The sequence below is a fragment of the Manacus candei genome, unplaced genomic scaffold, assembly GCF_025592945.1.
Source record: "Manacus candei isolate 608988 ecotype Guabito, Panama unplaced genomic scaffold, ASM2559294v1 h1tg000049l, whole genome shotgun sequence".
Classification (NCBI taxonomy): domain Eukaryota; kingdom Metazoa; phylum Chordata; class Aves; order Passeriformes; family Pipridae; genus Manacus; species Manacus candei.
The window spans coordinates 28,081,579-28,109,329 of record NW_026138097.1 but is presented as its reverse complement, the minus strand read 5'-3'; the positions used below and the strand labels follow the sequence as shown (position 1 = coordinate 28,109,329).

General features: G+C 61.2%; 1 protein-coding gene across 5 annotated transcripts in view; it reads left to right on the top strand.

Moving 5' to 3' along the window:
* Nucleotides 1–7,105: 7,105 nt before the first annotated feature.
* Nucleotides 7,106–27,751, top strand: part of LOC127476423 (uncharacterized) — a 54,006-nt gene continuing 33,360 nt past the window's right edge. The window contains exon 1 of one of the 5 annotated variants that reach the window (XM_051799350.1): nt 7,106–7,159. The gene's annotated coding sequence lies outside the window, so the exon portion shown is untranslated. Of the gene's footprint in view, nt 7,160–11,116; nt 11,171–15,176; nt 15,231–19,201; nt 19,256–27,317; nt 27,372–27,751 lie in introns of those variants that run through there. The other 4 variants (XM_051799341.1, XM_051799348.1, XM_051799347.1 and 1 more) reach the window with 4 other exon arrangements.

Sequence of the window (27,751 nt, the reverse complement as noted above, 5' to 3'; positions counted from 1 at the left end):
ACACTGGAGAGTCTTTTTCTGCTCTCCATTCCATGGGAAGACAAGAGTGTGGACAACAAGAAGGGGGTTCTGTCAGGTCGCGGTCAAAGGCGCTTTAGGTGTGTGCTGCGACCTGCTGCGGTTGGAGATTTGGTCTAGGAAAGGGGGTTCTTCGGGAGTGCTCAGCATCTGGCTCCTCACGTGGAATCTTGAGGTTCAAAGCGGGCAAGGCTACATCCAAGACAGCTTCTGCCCACTTGAGCCGCTGAACTGGTGGAGTTCTCCTGGCAGTTCTGGGCATAGTGATTGCATGTGTGTCAGTTGGCTGTTTTGGAGAAAACCTGGGCATTGAAAGAAACAGGGACAGGACCAGATTGAAAACTGTGAAACTGTTGCAGAAAGTGAGGCTGGGCAGCAAGAGCCCAACCATAAAAATGAGGGTGTTTCCCATTCCCTGGCATTCGGAGAAGGGCAAAGGGAAACAAAGAGCTCGGCCCATCAAGAAAGACTAACTGGGTGGTGGTTTAGGAGACAGGGTGTGCAGCAAATCAGGTTGTGGGGTTAGAACAGCGAGTGTGGGAAAAAAAGGACATCAGACACGAAGGAAGAAGATCCCTGAAGAGGCTCAAGTCAGCTCTCCTGAGGTGCGTGTTCTGATCTTCCATGCTACCCTGCTTCCTCCTCCCCCAGTCCTCAGCTCCACTCTTAGGAAGAAGCAAGTGTGCTTGCAAAGTTTGTAGGGTAGTCGCAGTTTGCACTAAGAAGCAGTAAGTTACTGGTGGTTCAATTGTTGGCTACCAAGCGGTGCCCTTTGCCCAGAGACAGGGGCACCGATCAGCGGCAGAGAAGGTCTCAGGTGGCCACGTCCTCCGTTTTGAAGTGTGCTGTGGCCTCCATTTTGAAAAGCACCAGTGACCTTCCCAGCCCCCTCCGAGGGACATAATGGGGGACACAGAGCAGGCGTGTTGGGAAGCCTGTAACCCCGGCGTATGTCAGCCAGTGGAGAAACGCTGGGGAGGGAGCAGCGCTCCGGGCAAAGGGGATAAAAGGGGGCTGTGACCTCCACTGAGTTGAGAGGCCTCACTGAGGTTTGTTCAGTGAACTCTCCCTTTCATTGGAATAAAAGTTTATCCTTCTTAGTTAGCTCCTCTGTCTCCTGGTATTTATGTGTTTCCCAATACCTGGAATTTCAGAAGACCACAGTCCCATGGTCTCGACAGCCAAGGATGTCCCTTACCCTCCCCTCTCCAACAAGGCCTTTCCTGTGTGTTAGTATGAGGTGGAGCAGCACAGCATTGCTTGTGAGAGGCATCACCCTCTTGGGTCGGGAAGCTGTCGCCACTGCTTTCTAGGAACCTCCGGGACTGTTTGTGCTTGGTTGTGTTGCTTTTCCAGCTGCTCTCAGGGTAGTTGAATGCCCCACGAGAGCCAGGGACTGTGACTGGGAGGCAGCTTCAAGCTGCCCGTGGAGCTCTCATCCCCATCCTGCTGCTGCTCAGGAGGCCCGCGGTGTCCCCGCAGTGCCCTCAGCAGTGTCCCCATCCCCGACCTGCCTTTTGATCCTGACCCATCAACTGCCGAGTGGCTCGCCATCCACCCCTCGACAGAGCTCCATACATTCCAAGTGCTGCCTCCCAGAGATCTACGGATGTCGTCTCCCTGGACTTCTGTGAGGCCCTGCATTATGGTTCCCAGCACATTCTTCCTTCTCCCTTACCGCCCCTGCCCAATGCAGCCCCGGGGCAGCCTGGGCGACCTCTGTCTGGGGCTGAAGTGGGATGACTGGGGACATGGTGAGGTCACTGGGAGCAGCGGGAGTAGTCTTCTAAAGCCCCAGAGTGGGAGGACGGTGCCCAGGCTGTGCTGAGGGTTGTTTTCGGTGTGGGGCCGTGTGCATGAGTCCTGCACGGACCCCTCTGTCCTGGCTCCCACGCCAAAGGGCTGCTTCCCCAGGGGAAGGGGACCTCCCATGAATGCCTGCACCTCCGGCGCAGACTCAGGCCTGGAGTGCCCTTTGGGTGCCCTTGGAGCCCTTTGGGCCTTGGTGGATCTGCTTGGGACCATTTCCCGCTGCCGCCCTGCACTCCCTCCCTATTCCATGCAGACACAGACAGGTTATGGAATAAAATCTTTTAATTGATAACCAGAAGAAAACGGTCATCAATATCTACATCTACATCAACACCCTCCCTCCCTCAGATTGGGATAGATCCCCAAATGATCTATCCCTCCCCCTGAGACAGATCCCCAAACGATCTGTCCCTCCCCCTGGGACAGATCCCCAAACGATCTGTCCCTCCCCCTGGGACAGATCCCCAAACGATCTGTCCCTCCCCCTGGGACAGATCCCCAAACGATCTGTCCCTCCCCCTGGGACAGATCCCCAAACGATCTGTCCCTCAACAACTTTCTGCCCCAGCCCGGGCTGCGGGAGCCTTGCACTTGCTCCCAGTGCTTGGCTCAGAGCCCCTCTTCCTCTTCGTGCCCCGTCTTTTCAGAGCGATGTTGCTTGGTGACACGCTGCTCTGAGGCGGTGGCAGACCCGTGCCCGCACCCTGCTGAGGGTCCTGAGGCTTGGTGCCGCCCACGTTGCAGTGTCCCGTGCTCAGGACGGCTCTGGAAGGCTTGGGGACACTGCGGTCAGTGGGCGGCATCTTCTTGGGTGGGCAGAGCGAGGCGTTCTTGGGCTGGGGGCTGGTGCCACTGGTGCCAGCATGGTCCGTGGGCATGGGGACGCTGCTGTGACCATCCCGGCTGGTGCCCACGGCTCCCTGGGAGCAATCCAAGTGGCTCCGAGTCCCTTCCAGCAGGACCTTGCCACGCAGCACAGTCTCGCTGGCTGGAGTCACCCCAGGGGCCCCGATGGCTTGGCCGTGGAGTGGGCCTGGGTGGCTGGCAGTGCCGTGACTGGGCAGGGAGATGTCACCCCTCGGGAAGGTGTCCTCATCCATGGGGACATCGCTGCTCAGCGAGATGTCACAGCTCGTAACGTGATCACTGCCTGGGGAGGAGCCACCATCCATGGGGTCGTCAGTGGCCAGCGAGAGGTCACGGCCTGACGGGCTGTCCTCGTCCATGGAGACGTCGCTGGCCAAGGAGAGGTCACGGCCTGACGGGCTGTCCTCATCCATGCTGACGTCGCTGACCAGCGAGAGGTCACGGCCTGACGGGCTGTCCTCGTCCATGGTGACATCACTGCCCAGACTGATGTCAAGACCTGGGGTGGTGTCCAAATCCATGGGGACGCTGGTGTCTGAAGGGCTGCCACTGCCCAGGGGCGTCCCTGAGGGGTTGGCTGAGCCGTGCTGCGTGTCCCGCACTGGTGGGACTGGGGCCAGGGGCTTCCTGCAGCCCCGGGCCCCCCCCAGGGCATTGCCTGATGGACGAGCAATGCCATGGCTGCTTGCCAAGGGGGCTGGTGGAGGCAGCTGAGTCCGTGTCCCTGCCGAGCAGAAGATACGGGTGGGGGTTGGAGCAGTCACTGCCCGGAGCCATTGGCACACGTGCACAGGGGAGAAGGCAGACTGGGGGCGAGGCTCGGGGCTGGGAGAGTCTCCTGGGGCACCCGCTGAGCCAGCCCAGAACACAGACTGAGTGGGAGCTCGAGTGAGGGACCATCCCTGCGGGGTGAGCTGCTGTGCCACAGCCCTGGGGTTGCACAGGGGACGGCAAAATGGCAGCGACGGCCCCAAGATCCTCTAAACGATCTTGCCTCAACAGAGGTGGCCCAGGCAATGCCAGGGCTGCTGGCCGTGCCGTGCTGAGCCAAGGTGCCCCAGCTGGCAGGGGGACAGGGGTGCTGTGGCTGCTGGAGGTGCCGGCAGGGCTGGAGGAGCCAGGGCAGGCCTGGAGGCTGGAGGGGCTGGGGGGCAGGGAATGCCGAGGGGCCAAGGCAGATGGGACTGCCATACCTGCTGCTGGGGCAGAGGGAGCTGGCAAGGGCTGCTGCTTCTGCCCAGGCTGTTGGCCGAGGTTGGCTGATCCTGCGAGAAAGGGCAAATGCTGGAGGTCACATGCCAGTCGGGGGGTGTCGGGCGCTCAGAGGACTGAGGAGGAGGAGGGCAAGGGGCAGGGGAGCAAGGGCTGTGACTGTCCCCGCCGTGCGTCCGGGGGCTTTCGGGCTCAGGGTCTGTCCTCACCTGTGGGGCAGGAGGTTCCGGGAGAGACCAATGGCTGCAGGAGCTGGGCTATGGCTGAGCTCCAGCTCACACAACGCTGCCACAGAGCTGACAGGGCCATGCTCAGTCAGCTTCGGCGGCCGCTCCGGTCTGTTGACTGGACCCGGGTCTGGACGCTCCTCTTGGCGCGTCTCCAGGGACGGAATGTTGGGGTTCCCATTGTCATGTCATAGAGGCAGCAACAGTGTCATAGAGGCAGCAACAATGTCATAGAGGCAGCAACAATGTCATAGAGGCAGCTTCCCTTGTTCTGCCCCACCCCCAACAGCTTTGCCAGCTCTTCATGGGGAGACAAAGGGTTAACCAAAGAGTTAGGATCACAGAATATCCTGAGCTGGAAGGGACCCACAAGAATCATCCAGTCCAACTCCCGGCCTTGCACAGGACAGCCCAGCAACCCCACCACGTGCCTGAGAGCGTTGTCCAAACGCTCCTTGAGCTCTGGCAGCCTTGGGGCCAAGACCACTGCCCTGGGGAGCCTGTTCCAGTGGCCGATCACCCTCTGGGGGAAGAAGCTTTTCCTAATATCCAATCTAACCCTCCCCCGACACAACTCCAGCCGTTCCCTGGGGTCCTGTCCCTGGTCACACGCAGCAGAAATCGCTGCTGCCCCTTGGCAGGAAGTTGCAGCCCCCCATGAGATCTCAGCTCAGCCTCCTCCAGGCTGAACAAAGCCAGCGACAACAGACCTCAAGCGCAAGGTCCTGCACCCGGGTCAGCCCTTGGCTGCTGCCACCTGGCACAGCATCAACTTGCAAATTTTGCAACACAACAGGGAGGACCAAGAAGGCTTGGATAGGAGAGACTATTTACGAGGGACTGCAGTGACAGAACAAGGTGGAACGGCTTCACACTGGCCTCACTGAGGTTTGTTCAGTGAACTCTCCCTTTCATTGGAATAAAAGTTTATCCTTCTTAGTTAGCTCCTCTGTCTCCTGGTATTTATGTGTTTCCCAATACCTGGAATTTCAGAAGACCACAGTCCCATGGTCTCGACAGCCAAGGATGTCCCTTACCCTCCCCTCTCCAACAAGGCCTTTCCTGTGTGTTAGTATGAGGTGGAGCAGCACAGCATTGCTTGTGAGAGGCATCACCCTCTTGGGTCGGGAAGCTGTCGCCACTGCTTTCTAGGAACCTCCGGGACTGTTTGTGCTTGGTTGTGTTGCTTTTCCAGCTGCTCTCAGGGTAGTTGAATGCCCCACGAGAGCCAGGGACTGTGACTGGGAGGCAGCTTCAAGCTGCCCGTGGAGCTCTCATCCCCATCCTGCTGCTGCTCAGGAGGCCCGCGGTGTCCCCGCAGTGCCCTCAGCAGTGTCCCCATCCCCGACCTGCCTTTTGATCCTGACCCATCAACTGCCGAGTGGCTCGCCATCCACCCCTCGACAGAGCTCCATACATTCCAAGTGCTGCCTCCCAGAGATCTACGGATGTCGTCTCCCTGGACTTCTGTGAGGCCCTGCGTTATGGTTCCCAGCACATTCTTCCTTCTCCCTTACCGCCCCTGCCCAATGCAGCCCCGGGGCAGCCTGGGCGACCTCTGTCTGGGGCTGAAGTGGGATGACTGGGGACATGGTGAGGTCACTGGGAGCAGCGGGAGCAGTCTTCTAAAGCCCCAGAGTGGGAGGACGGTGCCCAGGCTGTGCTGAGGGTTGTTTTCGGTGTGGGGCCGTGTGCATGAGTCCTGCACGGACCCCTCTGTCCTGGCTCCCACGCCAAAGGGCTGCTTCCCCAGGGGAAGGGGACCTTCCATGAATGCCTGCACCTCCGGCGCAGACTCAGGCCTGGAGTGCCCTTTGGGTGCCCTTGGAGCCCTTTGGGCCTTGGCGGATCTGCTTGGGACCATTTCCCGCTGCCGCCCTGCACTCCCTCCCCATTCCATGCAGACACAGACAGGTTATGGAATAAAATCTTTTAATTGATAACCAGAAGAAAATGGTCATCAATATCTACATCTACATCAACACCCTCCCTCCCTCAGATTGGGATAGATCCCCAAACGATCTATCCCTCCCCCTGGGACAGATCCCCAAACGATCTGTCCCTCCCCCTGGGACAGATCCCCAAACGATCTGTCCCGCCCCCTGGGACAGATCCCCAAACGATCTGTCCCTCCCCCTGGGACAGATCCCCAAACGATCTGTCCCTCCCCCTGGGACAGATCCCCAAACGATCTGTCCCTCCCCCTGGGACAGATCCCCAAACGATCTGTCCCTCCCCCTGGGACAGATCCCCAAACGATCTGTCCCTCAACAACTTTCTGCCCCAGCCCGGGCTGCGGGAGCCTTGCACTTGCTCCCAGTGCTTGGCTCAGAGCCCCTCTTCCTCTTCGTGCCCCGTCTTTTCAGAGCGATGTTGCTTGGTGACACGCTGCTCTGAGGCGGTGGCAGACCCGTGCCCGCACCCTGCTGAGGGTCCTGAGGCTTGGTGCCGCCCACGTTGCAGTGTCCCGTGCTCAGGACGGCTCTGGAAGGCTTGGGGACACTGCGGTCAGTGGGCGGCATCTTCTTGGGTGGGCAGAGCGAGGCGTTCTTGGGCTGGGGGCTGGTGCCACTGGTGCCAGCATGGTCCGTGGGCATGGGGACGCTGCTGTGACCATCCCGGCTGGTGCCCACGGCTCCCTGGGAGCAATCCAAGTGGCTCCGAGTCCCTTCCAGCAGGACCTTGCCACGCAGCACAGTCTCGCTGGCTGGAGTCACCCCAGGGGCCCCGATGGCTTGGCCGTGGAGTGGGCCTGGGTGGCTGGCAGTGCCGTGACTGGGCAGGGAGATGTCACCCCTCGGGAAGGTGTCCTCATCCATGGGGACATCGCTGCTCAGCGAGATGTCACAGCTCGTAACGTGATCACTGCCTGTGGAGGAACCACCATCCATGGGGTCGTCAGTGGCCAGCGAGAGGTCACGGCCTGACGGGCTGTCCTCGTCCATGGAGACGTCGCTGGCCAAGGAGAGGTCACGGCCTGACGGGCTGTCCTCATCCATGCTGACGTCGCTGGCCAGCGAGAGGTCACGGCCTGACGGGCTGTCCTCGTCCATGGTGACATCACTGCCCAGACTGATGTCAAGACCTGGGGTGGTGTCCAAATCCATGGGGACGCTGGTGTCTGAAGGGCTGCCACTGCCCAGGGGCGTCCCTGAGGGGTTGGCTGAGCCGTGCTGCGTGTCCCGCACTGGTGGGACTGGGGCCAGGGGCTTCCTGCAGCCCCGGGTCCCCCCCAGGGCATTGCCTGATGGACGAGCAATGCCATGGCTGCTTGCCAAGGGGGCTGGTGGAGGCAGCTGAGTCCGTGTCCCTGCCGAGCAGAAGATACGGGTGGGGGTTGGAGCAGTCACTGCCCGGAGCCATTGGCACACGTGCACAGGGGAGAAGGCAGACTGGGGGCGAGGCTCGGGGTTGGGAGAGTCTCCTGGGGCACCCGCTGAGCCAGCCCAGAACACAGACTGAGTGGGAGCTCGAGTGAGGGACCATCCCTGCGGGGTGAGCTGCTGTGCCACAGCCCTGGGGTTGCACAGGGGACGGCAAAATGGCAGCGACGGCCCCAAGATCCTCTAAACGATCTTGCCTCAACAGAGGTGGCCCAGGCAATGCCAGGGCTGCTGGCCGTGCCGTGCTGAGCCAAGGTGCCCCAGCTGGCAGGGGGACAGGGGTGCTGTGGCTGCTGGAGGTGCCGGCAGGGCTGGAGGAGCCAGGGCAGGCCTGGAGGCTGGAGGGGCTGGGGGGCAGGGAATGCCGAGGGGCCAAGGCAGATGGGACTGCCATACCTGCTGCTGGGGCAGAGGGAGCTGGCAAGGGCTGCTGCTTCTGCCCAGGCTGTTGGCCGAGGTTGGCTGATCCTGCGAGAAAGGGCAAATGCTGGAGGTCACATGCCAGTCGGGGGGTGTCGGGCGCTCAGAGGACTGAGGAGGAGGAGGGCAAGGGGCAGGGGAGCAAGGGCTGTGACTGTCCCCGCCGTGCGTCCGGGGGCTTTCGGGCTCAGGGTCTGTCCTCACCTGTGGGGCAGGAGGTTCCGGGAGAGACCAATGGCTGCAGGAGCTGGGCTATGGCTGAGCTCCAGCTCACACAACGCTGCCACAGAGCTGACAGGGCCATGCTCAGTCAGCTTCGGCGGCCGCTCCGGTCTGTTGACTGGACCCGGGTCTGGACGCTCCTCTTGGCGCGTCTCCAGGGACGGAATGTTGGGGTTCCCATTGTCATGTCATAGAGGCAGCAACAGTGTCATAGAGGCAGCAACAATGTCATAGAGGCAGCAACAATGTCATAGAGGCAGCTTCCCTTGTTCTGCCCCACCCCCAACAGCTTTGCCAGCTCTTCATGGGGAGACAAAGGGTTAACCAAAGAGTTAGGATCACAGAATATCCTGAGCTGGAAGGGACCCACAAGAATCATCCAGTCCAACTCCCGGCCTTGCACAGGACAGCCCAGCAACCCCACCACGTGCCTGAGAGCGTTGTCCAAACGCTCCTTGAGCTCTGGCAGCCTTGGGGCCAAGACCACTGCCCTGGGGAGCCTGTTCCAGTGGCCGATCACCCTCTGGGGGAAGAAGCTTTTCCTAATATCCAATCTAACCCTCCCCCGACACAACTCCAGCCGTTCCCTGGGGTCCTGTCCCTGGTCACACGCAGCAGAAATCGCTGCTGCCCCTTGGCAGGAAGTTGCAGCCCCCCATGAGATCTCAGCTCAGCCTCCTCCAGGCTGAACAAAGCCAGCGACAACAGACCTCAAGCGCAAGGTCCTGCACCCGGGTCAGCCCTTGGCTGCTGCCACCTGGCACAGCATCAACTTGCAAATTTTGCAACACAACAGGGAGGACCAAGAAGGCTTGGATAGGAGAGACTATTTACGAGGGACTGCAGTGACAGAACAAGGTGGAACGGCTTCACACTGGCCTCACTGAGGTTTGTTCAGTGAACTCTCCCTTTCATTGGAATAAAAGTTTATCCTTCTTAGTTAGCTCCTCTGTCTCCTGGTATTTATGTGTTTCCCAATACCTGGAATTTCAGAAGACCACAGTCCCATGGTCTCGACAGCCAAGGATGTCCCTTACCCTCCCCTCTCCAACAAGGCCTTTCCTGTGTGTTAGTATGAGGTGGAGCAGCACAGCATTGCTTGTGAGAGGCATCACCCTCTTGGGTCGGGAAGCTGTCGCCACTGCTTTCTAGGAACCTCCGGGACTGTTTGTGCTTGGTTGTGTTGCTTTTCCAGCTGCTCTCAGGGTAGTTGAATGCCCCACGAGAGCCAGGGACTGTGACTGGGAGGCAGCTTCAAGCTGCCCGTGGAGCTCTCATCCCCATCCTGCTGCTGCTCAGGAGGCCCGCGGTGTCCCCGCAGTGCCCTCAGCAGTGTCCCCATCCCCGACCTGCCTTTTGATCCTGACCCATCAACTGCCGAGTGGCTCGCCATCCACCCCTCGACAGAGCTCCATACATTCCAAGTGCTGCCTCCCAGAGATCTACGGATGTCGTCTCCCTGGACTTCTGTGAGGCCCTGCATTATGGTTCCCAGCACATTCTTCCTTCTCCCTTACCGCCCCTGCCCAATGCAGCCCCGGGGCAGCCTGGGCGACCTCTGTCTGGGGCTGAAGTGGGATGACTGGGGACATGGTGAGGTCACTGGGAGCAGCGGGAGCAGTCTTCTAAAGCCCCAGAGTGGGAGGACGGTGCCCAGGCTGTGCTGAGGGTTGTTTTCGGTGTGGGGCCGTGTGCATGAGTCCTGCACGGACCCCTCTGTCCTGGCTCCCACGCCAAAGGGCTGCTTCCCCAGGGGAAGGGGACCTTCCATGAATGCCTGCACCTCCGGCGCAGACTCAGGCCTGGAGTGCCCTTTGGGTGCCCTTGGAGCCCTTTGGGCCTTGGCGGATCTGCTTGGGACCATTTCCCGCTGCCGCCCTGCACTCCCTCCCCATTCCATGCAGACACAGACAGGTTATGGAATAAAATCTTTTAATTGATAACCAGAAGAAAACGGTCATCAATATCTACATCTACATCAACACCCTCCCTCCCTCAGATTGGGATAGATCCCCAAACGATCTATCCCTCCCCCTGGGACAGATCCCCAAACGATCTGTCCCTCCCCCTGGGACAGATCCCCAAACGATCTGTCCCTCCCCCTGGGACAGATCCCCAAACGATCTGTCCCTCCCCCTGGGACAGATCCCCAAACGATCTGTCCCTCCCCCTGGGACAGATCCCCAAACGATCTGTCCCTCAACAACTTTCTGCCCCAGCCCGGGCTGCGGGAGCCTTGCACTTGCTCCCAGTGCTTGGCTCAGAGCCCCTCTTCCTCTTCGTGCCCCGTCTTTTCAGAGCGATGTTGCTTGGTGACACGCTGCTCTGAGGCGGTGGTAGACCCGTGCCCGCACCCTGCTGAGGGTCCTGAGACTTGGTGCCGCCCACGTTGCAGTGTCCCGTGCTCAGGACGGCTCTGGAAGGCTTGGGGACACTGCGGTCAGTGGGCGGCATCTTCTTGGGTGGGCAGAGCGAGGCGTTCTTGGGCTGGGGGCTGGTGCCACTGGTGCCAGCATGGTCCGTGGGCATGGGGACGCTGCTGTGACCATCCCGGCTGGTGCCCACGGCTCCCTGGGAGCAATCCAAGTGGCTCCGAGTCCCTTCCAGCAGGACCTTGCCACGCAGCACAGTCTCGCTGGCTGGAGTCACCCCAGGGGCCCCGATGGCTTGGCCGTGGAGTGGGCCTGGGTGGCTGGCAGTGCCGTGACTGGGCAGGGAGATGTCACCCCTCGGGAAGGTGTCCTCATCCATGGGGACATCGCTGCTCAGCGAGATGTCACAGCTCGTAACGTGATCACTGCCTGGGGAGGAGCCACCATCCATGGGGTCGTCAGTGGCCAGCGAGAGGTCACGGCCTGACGGGCTGTCCTCGTCCATGGAGACGTCGCTGGCCAAGGAGAGGTCACGGCCTGACGGGCTGTCCTCGTCCATGGAGACGTCGCTGGCCAAGGAGAGGTCACGGCCTGACGGGCTGTCCTCATCCATGCTGACGTCGCTGGCCAGCGAGAGGTCACGGTCTGACGGGCTGTCCTCGTCCATGGTGACATCACTGCCCAGACTGATGTCAAGACCTGGGGTGGTGTCCAAATCCATGGGGACGCTGGTGTCTGAAGGGCTGCCACTGCCCAGGGGCGTCCCTGAGGGGTTGGCTGAGCCGTGCTGCGTGTCCCGCACTGGTGGGACTGGGGCCAGGGGCTTCCTGCAGCCCCGGGCCCCCCCCAGGGCATTGCCTGATGGACGAGCAATGCCATGGCTGCTTGCCAAGGGGGCTGGTGGAGGCAGCTGAGTCCGTGTCCCTGCCGAGCAGAAGATACGGGTGGGGGTTGGAGCAGTCACTGCCCGGAGCCATTGGCACACGTGCACAGGGGAGAAGGCAGACCGGGGGCGAGGCTCGGGGCTGGGAGAGTCTCCTGGGGCACCCGCTGAGCCAGCCCAGAACACAGACTGAGTGGGAGCTCGAGTGAGGGACCATCCCTGCGGGGTGAGCTGCTGTGCCACAGCCCTGGGGTTGCACAGGGGACGGCAAAATGGCAGCGACGGCCCCAAGATCCTCTAAACGATCTTGCCTCAACAGAGGTGGCCCAGGCAATGCCAGGGCTGCTGGCCGTGCCGTGCTGAGCCAAGGTGCCCCAGCTGGCAGGGGGACAGGGGTGCTGTGGCTGCTGGAGGTGCCGGCAGGGCTGGAGGAGCCAGGGCAGGCCTGGAGGCTGGAGGGGCTGGGGGGCAGGGAATGCCGAGGGGCCAAGGCAGATGGGACTGCCATACCTGCTGCTGGGGCAGAGGGAGCTGGCAAGGGCTGCTGCTTCTGCCCAGGCTGTTGGCCGAGGTTGGCTGATCCTGCGAGAAAGGGCAAATGCTGGAGGTCACATGCCAGTCGGGGGGTGTCGGGCGCTCAGAGGACTGAGGAGGAGGAGGGCAAGGGGCAGGGGAGCAAGGGCTGTGACTGTCCCCGCCGTGCGTCCGGGGGCTTTCGGGCTCAGGGTCTGTCCTCACCTGTGGGGCAGGAGGTTCCGGGAGAGACCAATGGCTGCAGGAGCTGGGCTATGGCTGAGCTCCAGCTCACACAACGCTGCCACAGAGCTGACAGGGCCATGCTCAGTCAGCTTCGGCGGCCGCTCCGGTCTGTTGACTGGACCCGGGTCTGGACGCTCCTCTTGGCGCGTCTCCAGGGACGGAATGTTGGGGTTCCCATTGTCATGTCATAGAGGCAGCAACAGTGTCATAGAGGCAGCAACAATGTCATAGAGGCAGCAACAATGTCATAGAGGCAGCTTCCCTTGTTCTGCCCCACCCCCAACAGCTTTGCCAGCTCTTCATGGGGAGACAAAGGGTTAACCAAAGAGTTAGGATCACAGAATATCCTGAGCTGGAAGGGACCCACAAGAATCATCCAGTCCAACTCCCGGCCTTGCACAGGACAGCCCAGCAACCCCACCACGTGCCTGAGAGCGTTGTCCAAACGCTCCTTGAGCTCTGGCAGCCTTGGGGCCAAGACCACTGCCTTGGGGAGCCTGTTCCAGTGGCCGATCACCCTCTGGGGGAAGAAGCTTTTCCTAATATCCAATCTAACCCTCCCCCGACACAGCTCCAGCCGTTCCCTGGGGTCCTGTCCCTGGTCACACGCAGCAGAAATCGCTGCTGCCCCTTGGCAGGAAGTTGCAGCCCCCCATGAGATCTCAGCTCAGCCTCCTCCAGGCTGAACAAAGCCAGCGACAACAGACCTCAAGCGCAAGGTCCTGCACCCGGGTCAGCCCTTGGCTGCTGCCACCTGGCACAGCATCAACTTGCAAATTTTGCAACACAACAGGGAGGACCAAGAAGGCTTGGATAGGAGAGACTATTTACGAGGGACTGCAGTGACAGAACAAGGTGGAACGGCTTCACACTGGCCTCACTGAGGTTTGTTCAGTGAACTCTCCCTTTCATTGGAATAAAAGTTTATCCTTCTTAGTTAGCTCCTCTGTCTCCTGGTATTTATGTGTTTCCCAATACCTGGAATTTCAGAAGACCACAGTCCCATGGTCTCGACAGCCAAGGATGTCCCTTACCCTCCCCTCTCCAACAAGGCCTTTCCTGTGTGTTAGTATGAGGTGGAGCAGCACAGCATTGCTTGTGAGAGGCATCACCCTCTTGGGTCGGGAAGCTGTCGCCACTGCTTTCTAGGAACCTCCGGGACTGTTTGTGCTTGGTTGTGTTGCTTTTCCAGCTGCTCTCAGGGTAGTTGAATGCCCCACGAGAGCCAGGGACTGTGACTGGGAGGCAGCTTCAAGCTGCCCGTGGAGCTCTCATCCCCATCCTGCTGCTGCTCAGGAGGCCCGCGGTGTCCCCGCAGTGCCCTCAGCAGTGTCCCCATCCCCGACCTGCCTTTTGATCCTGACCCATCAACTGCCGAGTGGCTCGCCATCCACCCCTCGACAGAGCTCCATACATTCCAAGTGCTGCCTCCCAGAGATCTACGGATGTCGTCTCCCTGGACTTCTGTGAGGCCCTGCATTATGGTTCCCAGCACATTCTTCCTTCTCCCTTACCGCCCCTGCCCAATGCAGCCCCGGGGCAGCCTGGGCGACCTCTGTCTGGGGCTGAAGTGGGATGACTGGGGACATGGTGAGGTCACTGGGAGCAGCGGGAGCAGTCTTCTAAAGCCCCAGAGTGGGAGGACGGTGCCCAGGCTGTGCTGAGGGTTGTTTTCGGTGTGGGGCCGTGTGCATGAGTCCTGGCTCCCACGCCAAAGGGCTGCTTCCCCAGGGGAAGGGGACCTTCCATGAATGCCTGCACCTCCGGCGCAGACTCAGGCCTGGAGTGCCCTTTGGGTGCCCTTGGAGCCCTTTGGGCCTTGGCGGATCTGCTTGGGACCATTTCCCGCTGCCGCCCTGCACTCCCTCCCCATTCCATGCAGACACAGACAGGTTATGGAATAAAATCTTTTAATTGATAACCAGAAGAAAATGGTCATCAATATCTACATCTACATCAACACCCTCCCTCCCTCAGATTGGGATAGATCCCCAAACGATCTATCCCTCCCCCCGGGACAGATCCCCAAACGATCTGTCCCTCCCCCTGGGACAGATCCCCAAACGATCTGTCCCTCCCCCTGGGACAGATCCCCAAACGATCTGTCCCTCCCCCTGGGACAGATCCCCAAACGATCTGTCCCTCCCCCTGGGACAGATCCCCAAACGATCTGTCCCTCCCCCTGGGACAGATCCCCAAACGATCTGTCCCTCCCCCTGGGACAGATCCCCAAACGATCTGTCCCTCAACAACTTTCTGCCCCAGCCCGGGCTGCGGGAGCCTTGCACTTGCTCCCAGTGCTTGGCTCAGAGCCCCTCTTCCTCTTCGTGCCCCGTCTTTTCAGAGCGATGTTGCTTGGTGACACGCTGCTCTGAGGCGGTGGCAGACCCGTGCCCGCACCCTGCTGAGGGTCCTGAGGCTTGGTGCCGCCCACGTTGCAGTGTCCCGTGCTCAGGACGGCTCTGGAAGGCTTGGGGACACTGCGGTCAGTGGGCGGCATCTTCTTGGGTGGGCAGAGCGAGGCGTTCTTGGGCTGGGGGCTGGTGCCACTGGTGCCAGCATGGTCCGTGGGCATGGGGACGCTGCTGTGACCATCCCGGCTGGTGCCCACGGCTCCCTGGGAGCAATCCAAGTGGCTCCGAGTCCCTTCCAGCAGGACCTTGCCACGCAGCACAGTCTCGCTGGCTGGAGTCACCCCAGGGGCCCCGATGGCTTGGCCGTGGAGTGGGCCTGGGTGGCTGGCAGTGCCGTGACTGGGCAGGGAGATGTCACCCCTCGGGAAGGTGTCCTCATCCATGGGGACATCGCTGCTCAGCGAGATGTCACAGCTCGTAACGTGATCACTGCCTGGGGAGGAGCCACCATCCATGGGGTCGTCAGTGGCCAGCGAGAGGTCACGGCCTGACGGGCTGTCCTCGTCCATGGAGACGTCGCTGGCCAAGGAGAGGTCACGGCCTGACGGGCTGTCCTCGTCCATGGAGACATCGCTGGCCAAGGAGAGGTCACGGCCTGACGGGCTGTCCTCATCCATGCTGACGTCGCTGGCCAGCGAGAGGTCACGGCCTGACGGGCTGTCCTCGTCCATGGTGACATCACTGCCCAGACTGATGTCAAGACCTGGGGTGGTGTCCAAATCCATGGGGACGCTGGTGTCTGAAGGGCTGCCACTGCCCAGGGGCGTCCCTGAGGGGTTGGCTGAGCCGTGCTGCGTGTCCCGCACTGGTGGGACTGGGGCCAGGGGCTTCCTGCAGCCCCGGGCCCCCCCCAGGGCATTGCCTGATGGACGAGCAATGCCATGGCTGCTTGCCAAGGGGGCTGGTGGAGGCAGCTGAGTCCGTGTCCCTGCCGAGCAGAAGATACGGGTGGGGGTTGGAGCAGTCACTGCCCGGAGCCATTGGCACACGTGCACAGGGGAGAAGGCAGACTGGGGGCGAGGCTCGGGGCTGGGAGAGTCTCCTGGGGCACCCGCTGAGCCAGCCCAGAACACAGACTGAGTGGGAGCTCGAGTGAGGGACCATCCCTGCGGGGTGAACTGCTGTGCCACAGCCCTGGGGTTGCACAGGGGACGGCAAAATGGCAGCGACGGCCCCAAGATCCTCTAAACGATCTTGCCTCAACAGAGGTGGCCCAGGCAATGCCAGGGCTGCTGGCCGTGCCGTGCTGAGCCAAGGTGCCCCAGCTGGCAGGGGGACAGGGGTGCTGTGGCTGCTGGAGGTGCCGGCAGGGCTGGAGGAGCCAGGGCAGGCCTGGAGGCTGGAGGGGCTGGGGGGCAGGGAATGCCGAGGGGCCAAGGCAGATGGGACTGCCATACCTGCTGCTGGGGCAGAGGGAGCTGGCAAGGGCTGCTGCTTCTGCCCAGGCTGTTGGCCGAGGTTGGCTGATCCTGCGAGAAAGGGCAAATGCTGGAGGTCACATGCCAGTCGGGGGGTGTCGGGCGCTCAGAGGACTGAGGAGGAGGAGGGCAAGGGGCAGGGGAGCAAGGGCTGTGACTGTCCCCGCCGTGCGTCCGGGGGCTTTCGGGCTCAGGGTCTGTCCTCACCTGTGGGGCAGGAGGTTCCGGGAGAGACCAATGGCTGCAGGAGCTGGGCTATGGCTGAGCTCCAACTCACACAACGCTGCCACAGAGCTGACAGGGCCATGCTCAGTCAGCTTCGGCGGCCGCTCCGGTCTGTTGACTGGACCCGGGTCTGGACGCTCCTCTTGGCGCGTCTCCAGGGACGGAATGTTGGGGTTCCCATTGTCATGTCATAGAGGCAGCAACAGTGTCATAGAGGCAGCAACAATGTCATAGAGGCAGCAACAATGTCATAGAGGCAGCTTCCCTTGTTCTGCCCCACCCCCAACAGCTTTGCCAGCTCTTCATGGGGAGACAAAGGGTTAACCAACGAGTTAGGATCACAGAATATCCTGAGCTGGAAGGGACCCACAAGAATCATCCAGTCCAACTCCCGGCCTTGCACAGGACAGCCCAGCAACCCCACCACGTGCCTGAGAGCGTTGTCCAAACGCTCCTTGAGCTCTGGCAGCCTTGGGGCCAAGACCACTGCCCTGGGGAGCCTGTTCCAGTGGCCGATCACCCTCTGGGGGAAGAAGCTTTTCCTAATATCCAATCTAACCCTCCCCCGACACAGCTCCAGCCGTTCCCTGGGGTCCTGTCCCTGGTCACACGCAGCAGAAATCGCTGCTGCCCCTTGGCAGGAAGTTGCAGCCCCCCATGAGATCTCAGCTCAGCCTCCTCCAGGCTGAACAAAGCCAGCGACAACAGACCTCAAGCGCAAGGTCCTGCACCCGGGTCAGCCCTTGGCTGCTGCCACCTGGCACAGCATCAACTTGCAAATTTTGCAACACAACAGGGAGGACCAAGAAGGCTTGGATAGGAGAGACTATTTACGAGGGACTGCAGTGACAGAACAAGGTGGAACGGCTTCACACTGGCCTCACTGAGGTTTGTTCAGTGAACTCTCCCTTTCATTGGAATAAAAGTTTATCCTTCTTAGTTAGCTCCTCTGTCTCCTGGTATTTATGTGTTTCCCAATACCTGGAATTTCAGAAGACCACAGTCCCATGGTCTCGACAGCCAAGGATGTCCCTTACCCTCCCCTCTCCAACAAGGCCTTTCCTGTGTGTTAGTATGAGGTGGAGCAGCACAGCATTGCTTGTGAGAGGCATCACCCTCTTGGGTCGGGAAGCTGTCGCCACTGCTTTCTAGGAACCTCCGGGACTGTTTGTGCTTGGTTGTGTTGCTTTTCCAGCTGCTCTCAGGGTAGTTGAATGCCCCACGAGAGCCAGGGACTGTGACTGGGAGGCAGCTTCAAGCTGCCCGTGGAGCTCTCATCCCCATCCTGCTGCTGCTCAGGAGGCCCGCGGTGTCCCCGCAGTGCCCTCAGCAGTGTCCCCATCCCCGACCTGCCTTTTGATCCTGACCCATCAACTGCCGAGTGGCTCGCCATCCACCCCTCGACAGAGCTCCATACATTCCAAGTGCTGCCTCCCAGAGATCTACGGATGTCGTCTCCCTGGACTTCTGTGAGGCCCTGCATTATGGTTCCCAGCACATTCTTCCTTCTCCCTTACCGCCCCTGCCCAATGCAGCCCCGGGGCAGCCTGGGCGACCTCTGTCTGGGGCTGAAGTGGGATGACTGGGGACATGGTGAGGTCACTGGGAGCAGCGGGAGCAGTCTTCTAAAGCCCCAGAGTGGGAGGACGGTGCCCAGGCTGTGCTGAGGGTTGTTTTCGGTGTGGGGCCGTGTGCATGAGTCCTGGCTCCCACGCCAAAGGGCTGCTTCCCCAGGGGAAGGGGACCTTCCATGAATGCCTGCACCTCCGGCGCAGACTCAGGCCTGGAGTGCCCTTTGGGTGCCCTTGGAGCCCTTTGGGCCTTGGCGGATCTGCTTGGGACCATTTCCCGCTGCCGCCCTGCACTCCCTCCCCATTCCATGCAGACACAGACAGGTTATGGAATAAAATCTTTTAATTGATAACCAGAAGAAAATGGTCATCAATATCTACATCTACATCAACACCCTCCCTCCCTCAGATTGGGATAGATCCCCAAACGATCTATCCCTCCCCCTGGGACAGATCCCCAAACGATCTGTCCCTCCCCCGGGACAGATCCCCAAACGATCTGTCCCTCCCCCTGGGACAGATCCCCAAACGATCTGTCCCTCCCCCTGGGACAGATCCCCAAACGATCTGTCCCTCCCCCTGGGACAGATCCCCAAACGATCTGTCCCTCCCCCTGGGACAGATCCCCAAACGATCTGTCCCTCAACAACTTTCTGCCCCAGCCCGGGCTGCGGGAGCCTTGCACTTGCTCCCAGTGCTTGGCTCAGAGCCCCTCTTCCTCTTCGTGCCCCGTCTTTTCAGAGCGATGTTGCTTGGTGACACGCTGCTCTGAGGCGGTGGCAGACCCGTGCCCGCACCCTGCTGAGGGTCCTGAGACTTGGTGCCGCCCACGTTGCAGTGTCCCGTGCTCAGGACGGCTCTGGAAGGCTTGGGGACACTGCGGTCAGTGGGCGGCATCTTCTTGGGTGGGCAGAGCGAGGCGTTCTTGGGCTGGGGGCTGGTGCCACTGGTGCCAGCATGGTCCGTGGGCATGGGGACGCTGCTGTGACCATCCCGGCTGGTGCCCACGGCTCCCTGGGAGCAATCCAAGTGGCTCCGAGTCCCTTCCAGCAGGACCTTGCCACGCAGCACAGTCTCGCTGGCTGGAGTCACCCCAGGGGCCCCGATGGCTTGGCCGTGGAGTGGGCCTGGGTGGCTGGCAGTGCCGTGACTGGGCAGGGAGATGTCACCCCTCGGGAAGGTGTCCTCATCCATGGGGACATCGCTGCTCAGCGAGATGTCACAGCTTGTAACGTGATCACTGCCTGGGGAGGAGCCACCATCCATGGGGTCGTCAGTGGCCAGCGAGAGGTCACGGCCTGACGGGCTGTCCTCGTCCATGGAGACGTCGCTGGCCAAGGAGAGGTCACGGCCTGACGGGCTGTCCTCGTCCATGGAGACATCGCTGGCCAAGGAGAGGTCACGGCCTGACGGGCTGTCCTCATCCATGCTGACGTCGCTGGCCAGCGAGAGGTCACGGCCTGACGGGCTGTCCTCGTCCATGGTGACATCACTGCCCAGACTGATGTCAAGACCTGGGGTGGTGTCCAAATCCATGGGGACGCTGGTGTCTGAAGGGCTGCCACTGCCCAGGGGCGTCCCTGAGGGGTTGGCTGAGCCGTGCTGCGTGTCCCGCACTGGTGGGACTGGGGCCAGGGGCTTCCTGCAGCCCCGGGCCCCCCCCAGGGCATTGCCTGATGGACGAGCAATGCCATGGCTGCTTGCCAAGGGGGCTGGTGGAGGCAGCTGAGTCCGTGTCCCTGCCGAGCAGAAGATACGGGTGGGGGTTGGAGCAGTCACTGCCCGGAGCCATTGGCACACGTGCACAGGGGAGAAGGCAGACTGGGGGCGAGGCTCGGGGCTGGGAGAGTCTCCTGGGGCACCCGCTGAGCCAGCCCAGAACACAGACTGAGTGGGAGCTCGAGTGAGGGACCATCCCTGCGGGGTGAGCTGCTGTGCCACAGCCCTGGGGTTGCACAGGGGACGGCAAAATGGCAGCGACGGCCCCAAGATCCTCTAAACGATCTTGCCTCAACAGAGGTGGCCCAGGCAATGCCAGGGCTGCTGGCCGTGCCGTGCTGAGCCAAGGTGCCCCAGCTGGCAGGGGGACAGGGGTGCTGTGGCTGCTGGAGGTGCCGGCAGGGCTGGAGGAGCCAGGGCAGGCCTGGAGGCTGGAGGGGCTGGGGGGCAGGGAATGCCGAGGGGCCAAGGCAGATGGGACTGCCATACCTGCTGCTGGGGCAGAGGGAGCTGGCAAGGGCTGCTGCTTCTGCCCAGGCTGTTGGCCGAGGTTGGCTGATCCTGCGAGAAAGGGCAAATGCTGGAGGTCACATGCCAGTCGGGGGGTGTCGGGCGCTCAGAGGACTGAGGAGGAGGAGGGCAAGGGGCAGGGGAGCAAGGGCTGTGACTGTCCCCGCCGTGCGTCCGGGGGCTTTCGGGCTCAGGGTCTGTCCTCACCTGTGGGGCAGGAGGTTCCGGGAGAGACCAATGGCTGCAGGAGCTGGGCTATGGCTGAGCTCCAGCTCACACAACGCTGCCACAGAGCTGACAGGGCCATGCTCAGTCAGCTTCGGCGGCCGCTCCGGTCTGTTGACTGGACCCGGGTCTGGACGCTCCTCTTGGCGCGTCTCCAGGGACGGAATGTTGGGGTTCCCATTGTCATGTCATAGAGGCAGCAACAGTGTCATAGAGGCAGCAACAATGTCATAGAGGCAGCAACAATGTCATAGAGGCAGCTTCCCTTGTTCTGCCCCACCCCCAACAGCTTTGCCAGCTCTTCATGGGGAGACAAAGGGTTAACCAAAGAGTTAGGATCACAGAATATCCTGAGCTGGAAGGGACCCACAAGAATCATCCAGTCCAACTCCCGGCCTTGCACAGGACAGCCCAGCAACCCCACCACGTGCCTGAGAGCGTTGTCCAAACGCTCCTTGAGCTCTGGCAGCCTTGGGGCCAAGACCACTGCCCTGGGGAGCCTGTTCCAGTGGCCGATCACCCTCTGGGGGAAGAAGCTTTTCCTAATATCCAATCTAACCCTCCCCCGACACAGCTCCAGCCGTTCCCTGGGGTCCTGTCCCTGGTCACACGCAGCAGAAATCGCTGCTGCCCCTTGGCAGGAAGTTGCAGCCCCCCATGAGATCTCAGCTCAGCCTCCTCCAGGCTGAACAAAGCCAGCGACAACAGACCTCAAGCGCAAGGTCCTGCACCCGGGTCAGCCCTTGGCTGCTGCCACCTGGCACAGCATCAACTTGCAAATTTTGCAACACAACAGGGAGGACCAAGAAGGCTTGGATAGGAGAGACTATTTACGAGGGACTGCAGTGACAGAACAAGGTGGAACGGCTTCACACTGGCCTCACTGAGGTTTGTTCAGTGAACTCTCCCTTTCATTGGAATAAAAGTTTATCCTTCTTAGTTAGCTCCTCTGTCTCCTGGTATTTATGTGTTTCCCAATACCTGGAATTTCAGAAGACCATAGTCCCATGGTCTCGACAGCCAAGGATGTCCCTTACCCTCCCCTCTCCAACAAGGCCTTTCCTGTGTGTTAGTATGAGGTGGAGCAGCACAGCATTGCTTGTGAGAGGCATCACCCTCTTGGGTCGGGAAGCTGTCGCCACTGCTTTCTAGGAACCTCCGGGACTGTTTGTGCTTGGTTGTGTTGCTTTTCCAGCTGCTCTCAGGGTAGTTGAATGCCCCACGAGAGCCAGGGACTGTGACTGGGAGGCAGCTTCAAGCTGCCCGTGGAGCTCTCATCCCCATCCTGCTGCTGCTCAGGAGGCCCGCGGTGTCCCCGCAGTGCCCTCAGCAGTGTCCCCATCCCCGACCTGCCTTTTGATCCTGACCCATCAACTGCCGAGTGGCTCGCCATCCACCCCTCGACAGAGCTCCATACATTCCAAGTGCTGCCTCCCAGAGATCTACGGATGTCGTCTCCCTGGACTTCTGTGAGGCCCTGCATTATGGTTCCCAGCACATTCTTCCTTCTCCCTTACCGCCCCTGCCCAATGCAGCCCCGGGGCAGCCTGGGCGACCTCTGTCTGGGGCTGAAGTGGGATGACTGGGGACATGGTGAGGTCACTGGGAGCAGCGGGAGCAGTCTTCTAAAGCCCCAGAGTGGGAGGACGGTGCCCAGGCTGTGCTGAGGGTTGTTTTCGGTGTGGGGCCGTGTGCATGAGTCCTGGCTCCCACGCCAAAGGGCTGCTTCCCCAGGGGAAGGGGACCTTCCATGAATGCCTGCACCTCCGGCGCAGACTCAGGCCTGGAGTGCCCTTTGGGTGCCCTTGGAGCCCTTTGGGCCTTGGCGGATCTGCTTGGGACCATTTCCCGCTGCCGCCCTGCACTCCCTCCCCATTCCATGCAGACACAGACAGGTTATGGAATAAAATCTTTTAATTGATAACCAGAAGAAAATGGTCATCAATATCTACATCTACATCAACACCCTCCCTCCCTCAGATTGGGATAGATCCCCAAACGATCTATCCCTCCCCCTGGGACAGATCCCCAAACGATCTGTCCCTCCCCCGGGACAGATCCCCAAACGATCTGTCCCTCCCCCGGGACAGATCCCCAAACGATCTGTCCCTCCCCCTGGGACAGATCCCCAAACGATCTGTCCCTCCCCCTGGGACAGATCCCCAAACGATCTGTCCCTCCCCCTGGGACAGATCCCCAAACGATCTGTCCCTCCCCCTGGGACAGATCCCCAAACGATCTGTCCCTCAACAACTTTCTGCCCCAGCCCGGGCTGCGGGAGCCTTGCACTTGCTCCCAGTGCTTGGCTCAGAGCCCCTCTTCCTCTTCGTGCCCCGTCTTTTCAGAGCGATGTTGCTTGGTGACACGCTGCTCTGAGGCGGTGGCAGACCCGTGCCCGCACCCTGCTGAGGGTCCTGAGACTTGGTGCCGCCCACGTTGCAGTGTCCCGTGCTCAGGACGGCTCTGGAAGGCTTGGGGACACTGCGGTCAGTGGGCGGCATCTTCTTGGGTGGGCAGAGCGAGGCGTTCTTGGGCTGGGGGCTGGTGCCACTGGTGCCAGCATGGTCCGTGGGCATGGGGACGCTGCTGTGACCATCCCGGCTGGTGCCCACGGCTCCCTGGGAGCAATCCAAGTGGCTCCGAGTCCCTTCCAGCAGGACCTTGCCACGCAGCACAGTCTCGCTGGCTGGAGTCACCCCAGGGGCCCCGATGGCTTGGCCGTGGAGTGGGCCTGGGTGGCTGGCAGTGCCGTGACTGGGCAGGGAGATGTCACCCCTCGGGAAGGTGTCCTCATCCATGGGGACATCGCTGCTCAGCGAGATGTCACAGCTCGTAACGTGATCACTGCCTGGGGAGGAGCCACCATCCATGGGGTCGTCAGTGGCCAGCGAGAGGTCACGGCCTGACGGGCTGTCCTCGTCCATGGAGACGTCGCTGGCCAAGGAGAGGTCACGGCCTGACGGGCTGTCCTCGTCCATGGAGACGTCGCTGGCCAAGGAGAGGTCACGGCCTGACGGGCTGTCCTCATCCATGCTGACGTCGCTGGCCAGCGAGAGGTCACGGCCTGACGGGCTGTCCTCGTCCATGGTGACATCACTGCCCAGACTGATGTCAAGACCTGGGGTGGTGTCCAAATCCATGGGGACGCTGGTGTCTGAAGGGCTGCCACTGCCCAGGGGCGTCCCTGAGGGGTTGGCTGAGCCGTGCTGCGTGTCCCGCACTGGTGGGACTGGGGCCAGGGGCTTCCTGCAGCCCCGGGCCCCCCCCAGGGCATTGCCTGATGGACGAGCAATGCCATGGCTGCTTGCCAAGGGGGCTGGTGGAGGCAGCTGAGTCCGTGTCCCTGCCGAGCAGAAGATACGGGTGGGGGTTGGAGCAGTCACTGCCCGGAGCCATTGGCACACGTGCACAGGGGAGAAGGCAGACTGGGGGCGAGGCTCGGGGCTGGGAGAGTCTCCTGGGGCACCCGCTGAGCCAGCCCAGAACACAGACTGAGTGGGAGCTCGAGTGAGGGACCATCCCTGCGGGGTGAGCTGCTGTGCCACAGCCCTGGGGTTGCACAGGGGACGGCAAAATGGCAGCGACGGCCCCAAGATCCTCTAAACGATCTTGCCTCAACAGAGGTGGCCCAGGCAATGCCAGGGCTGCTGGCCGTGCCGTGCTGAGCCAAGGTGCCCCAGCTGGCAGGGGGACAGGGGTGCTGTGGCTGCTGGAGGTGCCGGCAGGGCTGGAGGAGCCAGGGCAGGCCTGGAGGCTGGAGGGGCTGGGGGGCAGGGAATGCCGAGGGGCCAAGGCAGATGGGACTGCCATACCTGCTGCTGGGGCAGAGGGAGCTGGCAAGGGCTGCTGCTTCTGCCCAGGCTGTTGGCCGAGGTTGGCTGATCCTGCGAGAAAGGGCAAATGCTGGAGGTCACATGCCAGTCGGGGGGTGTCGGGCGCTCAGAGGACTGAGGAGGAGGAGGGCAAGGGGCAGGGGAGCAAGGGCTGTGACTGTCCCCGCCGTGCGTCCGGGGGCTTTCGGGCTCAGGGTCTGTCCTCACCTGTGGGGCAGGAGGTTCCGGGAGAGACCAATGGCTGCAGGAGCTGGGCTATGGCTGAGCTCCAACTCACACAACGCTGCCACAGAGCTGACAGGGCCATGCTCAGTCAGCTTCGGCGGCCGCTCCGGTCTGTTGACTGGACCCGGGTCTGGACGCTCCTCTTGGCGCGTCTCCAGGGACGGAATGTTGGGGTTCCCATTGTCATGTCATAGAGGCAGCAACAGTGTCATAGAGGCAGCAACAATGTCATAGAGGCAGCAACAATGTCATAGAGGCAGCTTCCCTTGTTCTGCCCCACCCCCAACAGCTTTGCCAGCTCTTCATGGGGAGACAAAGGGTTAACCAACGAGTTAGGATCACAGAATATCCTGAGCTGGAAGGGACCCACAAGAATCATCCAGTCCAACTCCCGGCCTTGCACAGGACAGCCCAGCAACCCCACCACGTGCCTGAGAGCGTTGTCCAAACGCTCCTTGAGCTCTGGCAGCCTTGGGGCCAAGACCACTGCCCTGGGGAGCCTGTTCCAGTGGCCGATCACCCTCTGGGGGAAGAAGCTTTTCCTAATATCCAATCTAACCCTCCCCCGACACAGCTCCAGCCGTTCCCTGGGGTCCTGTCCCTGGTCACACGCAGCAGAAATCGCTGCTGCCCCTTGGCAGGAAGTTGCAGCCCCCCATGAGATCTCAGCTCAGCCTCCTCCAGGCTGAACAAAGCCAGCGACAACAGACCTCAAGCGCAAGGTCCTGCACCTGGGTCAGCCCTTGGCTGCTGCCACCTGGCACAGCATCAACTTGCAAATTTTGCAACACAACAGGGAGGACCAAGAAGGCTTGGATAGGAGAGACTATTTACGAGGGACTGCAGTGACAGAACAAGGTGGAACGGCTTCACACTGGCCTCACTGAGGTTTGTTCAGTGAACTCTCCCTTTCATTGGAATAAAAGTTTATCCTTCTTAGTTAGCTCCTCTGTCTCCTGGTATTTATGTGTTTCCCAATACCTGGAATTTCAGAAGACCACAGTCCCATGGTCTCGACAGCCAAGGATGTCCCTTACCCTCCCCTCTCCAACAAGGCCTTTCCTGTGTGTTAGTATGAGGTGGAGCAGCACAGCATTGCTTGTGAGAGGCATCACCCTCTTGGGTCGGGAAGCTGTCGCCACTGCTTTCTAGGAACCTCCGGGACTGTTTGTGCTTGGTTGTGTTGCTTTTCCAGCTGCTCTCAGGGTAGTTGAATGCCCCACGAGAGCCAGGGACTGTGACTGGGAGGCAGCTTCAAGCTGCCCGTGGAGCTCTCATCCCCATCCTGCTGCTGCTCAGGAGGCCCGCGGTGTCCCCGCAGTGCCCTCAGCAGTGTCCCCATCCCCGACCTGCCTTTTGATCCTGACCCATCAACTGCCGAGTGGCTCGCCATCCACCCCTCGACAGAGCTCCATACATTCCAAGTGCTGCCTCCCAGAGATCTACGGATGTCGTCTCCCTGGACTTCTGTGAGGCCCTGCATTATGGTTCCCAGCACATTCTTCCTTCTCCCTTACCGCCCCTGCCCAATGCAGCCCCGGGGCAGCCTGGGCGACCTCTGTCTGGGGCTGAAGTGGGATGACTGGGGACATGGTGAGGTCACTGGGAGCAGCGGGAGCAGTCTTCTAAAGCCCCAGAGTGGGAGGACGGTGCCCAGGCTGTGCTGAGGGTTGTTTTCGGTGTGGGGCCGTGTGCATGAGTCCTGGCTCCCACGCCAAAGGGCTGCTTCCCCAGGGGAAGGGGACCTTCCATGAATGCCTGCACCTCCGGCGCAGACTCAGGCCTGGAGTGCCCTTTGGGTGCCCTTGGAGCCCTTTGGGCCTTGGCGGATCTGCTTGGGACCATTTCCCGCTGCCGCCCTGCACTCCCTCCCCATTCCATGCAGACACAGACAGGTTATGGAATAAAATCTTTTAATTGATAACCAGAAGAAAATGGTCATCAATATCTACATCTACATCAACACCCTCCCTCCCTCAGATTGGGATAGATCCCCAAACGATCTATCCCTCCCCCTGGGACAGATCCCCAAACGATCTGTCCCTCCCCCGGGACAGATCCCCAAACGATCTGTCCCTCCCCCGGGACAGATCCCCAAACGATCTGTCCCTCCCCCTGGGACAGATCCCCAAACGATCTGTCCCTCCCCCTGGGACAGATCCCCAAACGATCTGTCCCTCCCCCTGGGACAGATCCCCAAACGATCTGTCCCTCCCCCTGGGACAGATCCCCAAACGATCTGTCCCTCAACAACTTTCTGCCCCAGCCCGGGCTGCGGGAGCCTTGCACTTGCTCCCAGTGCTTGGCTCAGAGCCCCTCTTCCTCTTCGTGCCCCGTCTTTTCAGAGCGATGTTGCTTGGTGACACGCTGCTCTGAGGCGGTGGCAGACCCGTGCCCGCACCCTGCTGAGGGTCCTGAGACTTGGTGCCGCCCACGTTGCAGTGTCCCGTGCTCAGGACGGCTCTGGAAGGCTTGGGGACACTGCGGTCAGTGGGCGGCATCTTCTTGGGTGGGCAGAGCGAGGCGTTCTTGGGCTGGGGGCTGGTGCCACTGGTGCCAGCATGGTCCGTGGGCATGGGGACGCTGCTGTGACCATCCCGGCTGGTGCCCACGGCTCCCTGGGAGCAATCCAAGTGGCTCCGAGTCCCTTCCAGCAGGACCTTGCCACGCAGCACAGTCTCGCTGGCTGGAGTCACCCCAGGGGCCCCGATGGCTTGGCCGTGGAGTGGGCCTGGGTGGCTGGCAGTGCCGTGACTGGGCAGGGAGATGTCACCCCTCGGGAAGGTGTCCTCATCCATGGGGACATCGCTGCTCAGCGAGATGTCACAGCTCGTAACGTGATCACTGCCTGGGGAGGAGCCACCATCCATGGGGTCGTCAGTGGCCAGCGAGAGGTCACGGCCTGACGGGCTGTCCTCGTCCATGGAGACGTCGCTGGCCAAGGAGAGGTCACGGCCTGACGGGCTGTCCTCGTCCATGGAGACATCGCTGGCCAAGGAGAGGTCACGGCCTGACGGGCTGTCCTCATCCATGCTGACGTCGCTGGCCAGCGAGAGGTCACGGCCTGACGGGCTGTCCTCGTCCATGGTGACATCACTGCCCAGACTGATGTCAAGACCTGGGGTGGTGTCCAAATCCATGGGGACGCTGGTGTCTGAAGGGCTGCCACTGCCCAGGGGCGTCCCTGAGGGGTTGGCTGAGCCGTGCTGCGTGTCCCGCACTGGTGGGACTGGGGCCAGGGGCTTCCTGCAGCCCCGGGCCCCCCCCAGGGCATTGCCTGATGGACGAGCAATGCCATGGCTGCTTGCCAAGGGGGCTGGTGGAGGCAGCTGAGTCCGTGTCCCTGCCGAGCAGAAGATACGGGTGGGGGTTGGAGCAGTCACTGCCCGGAGCCATTGGCACACGTGCACAGGGGAGAAGGCAGACTGGGGGCGAG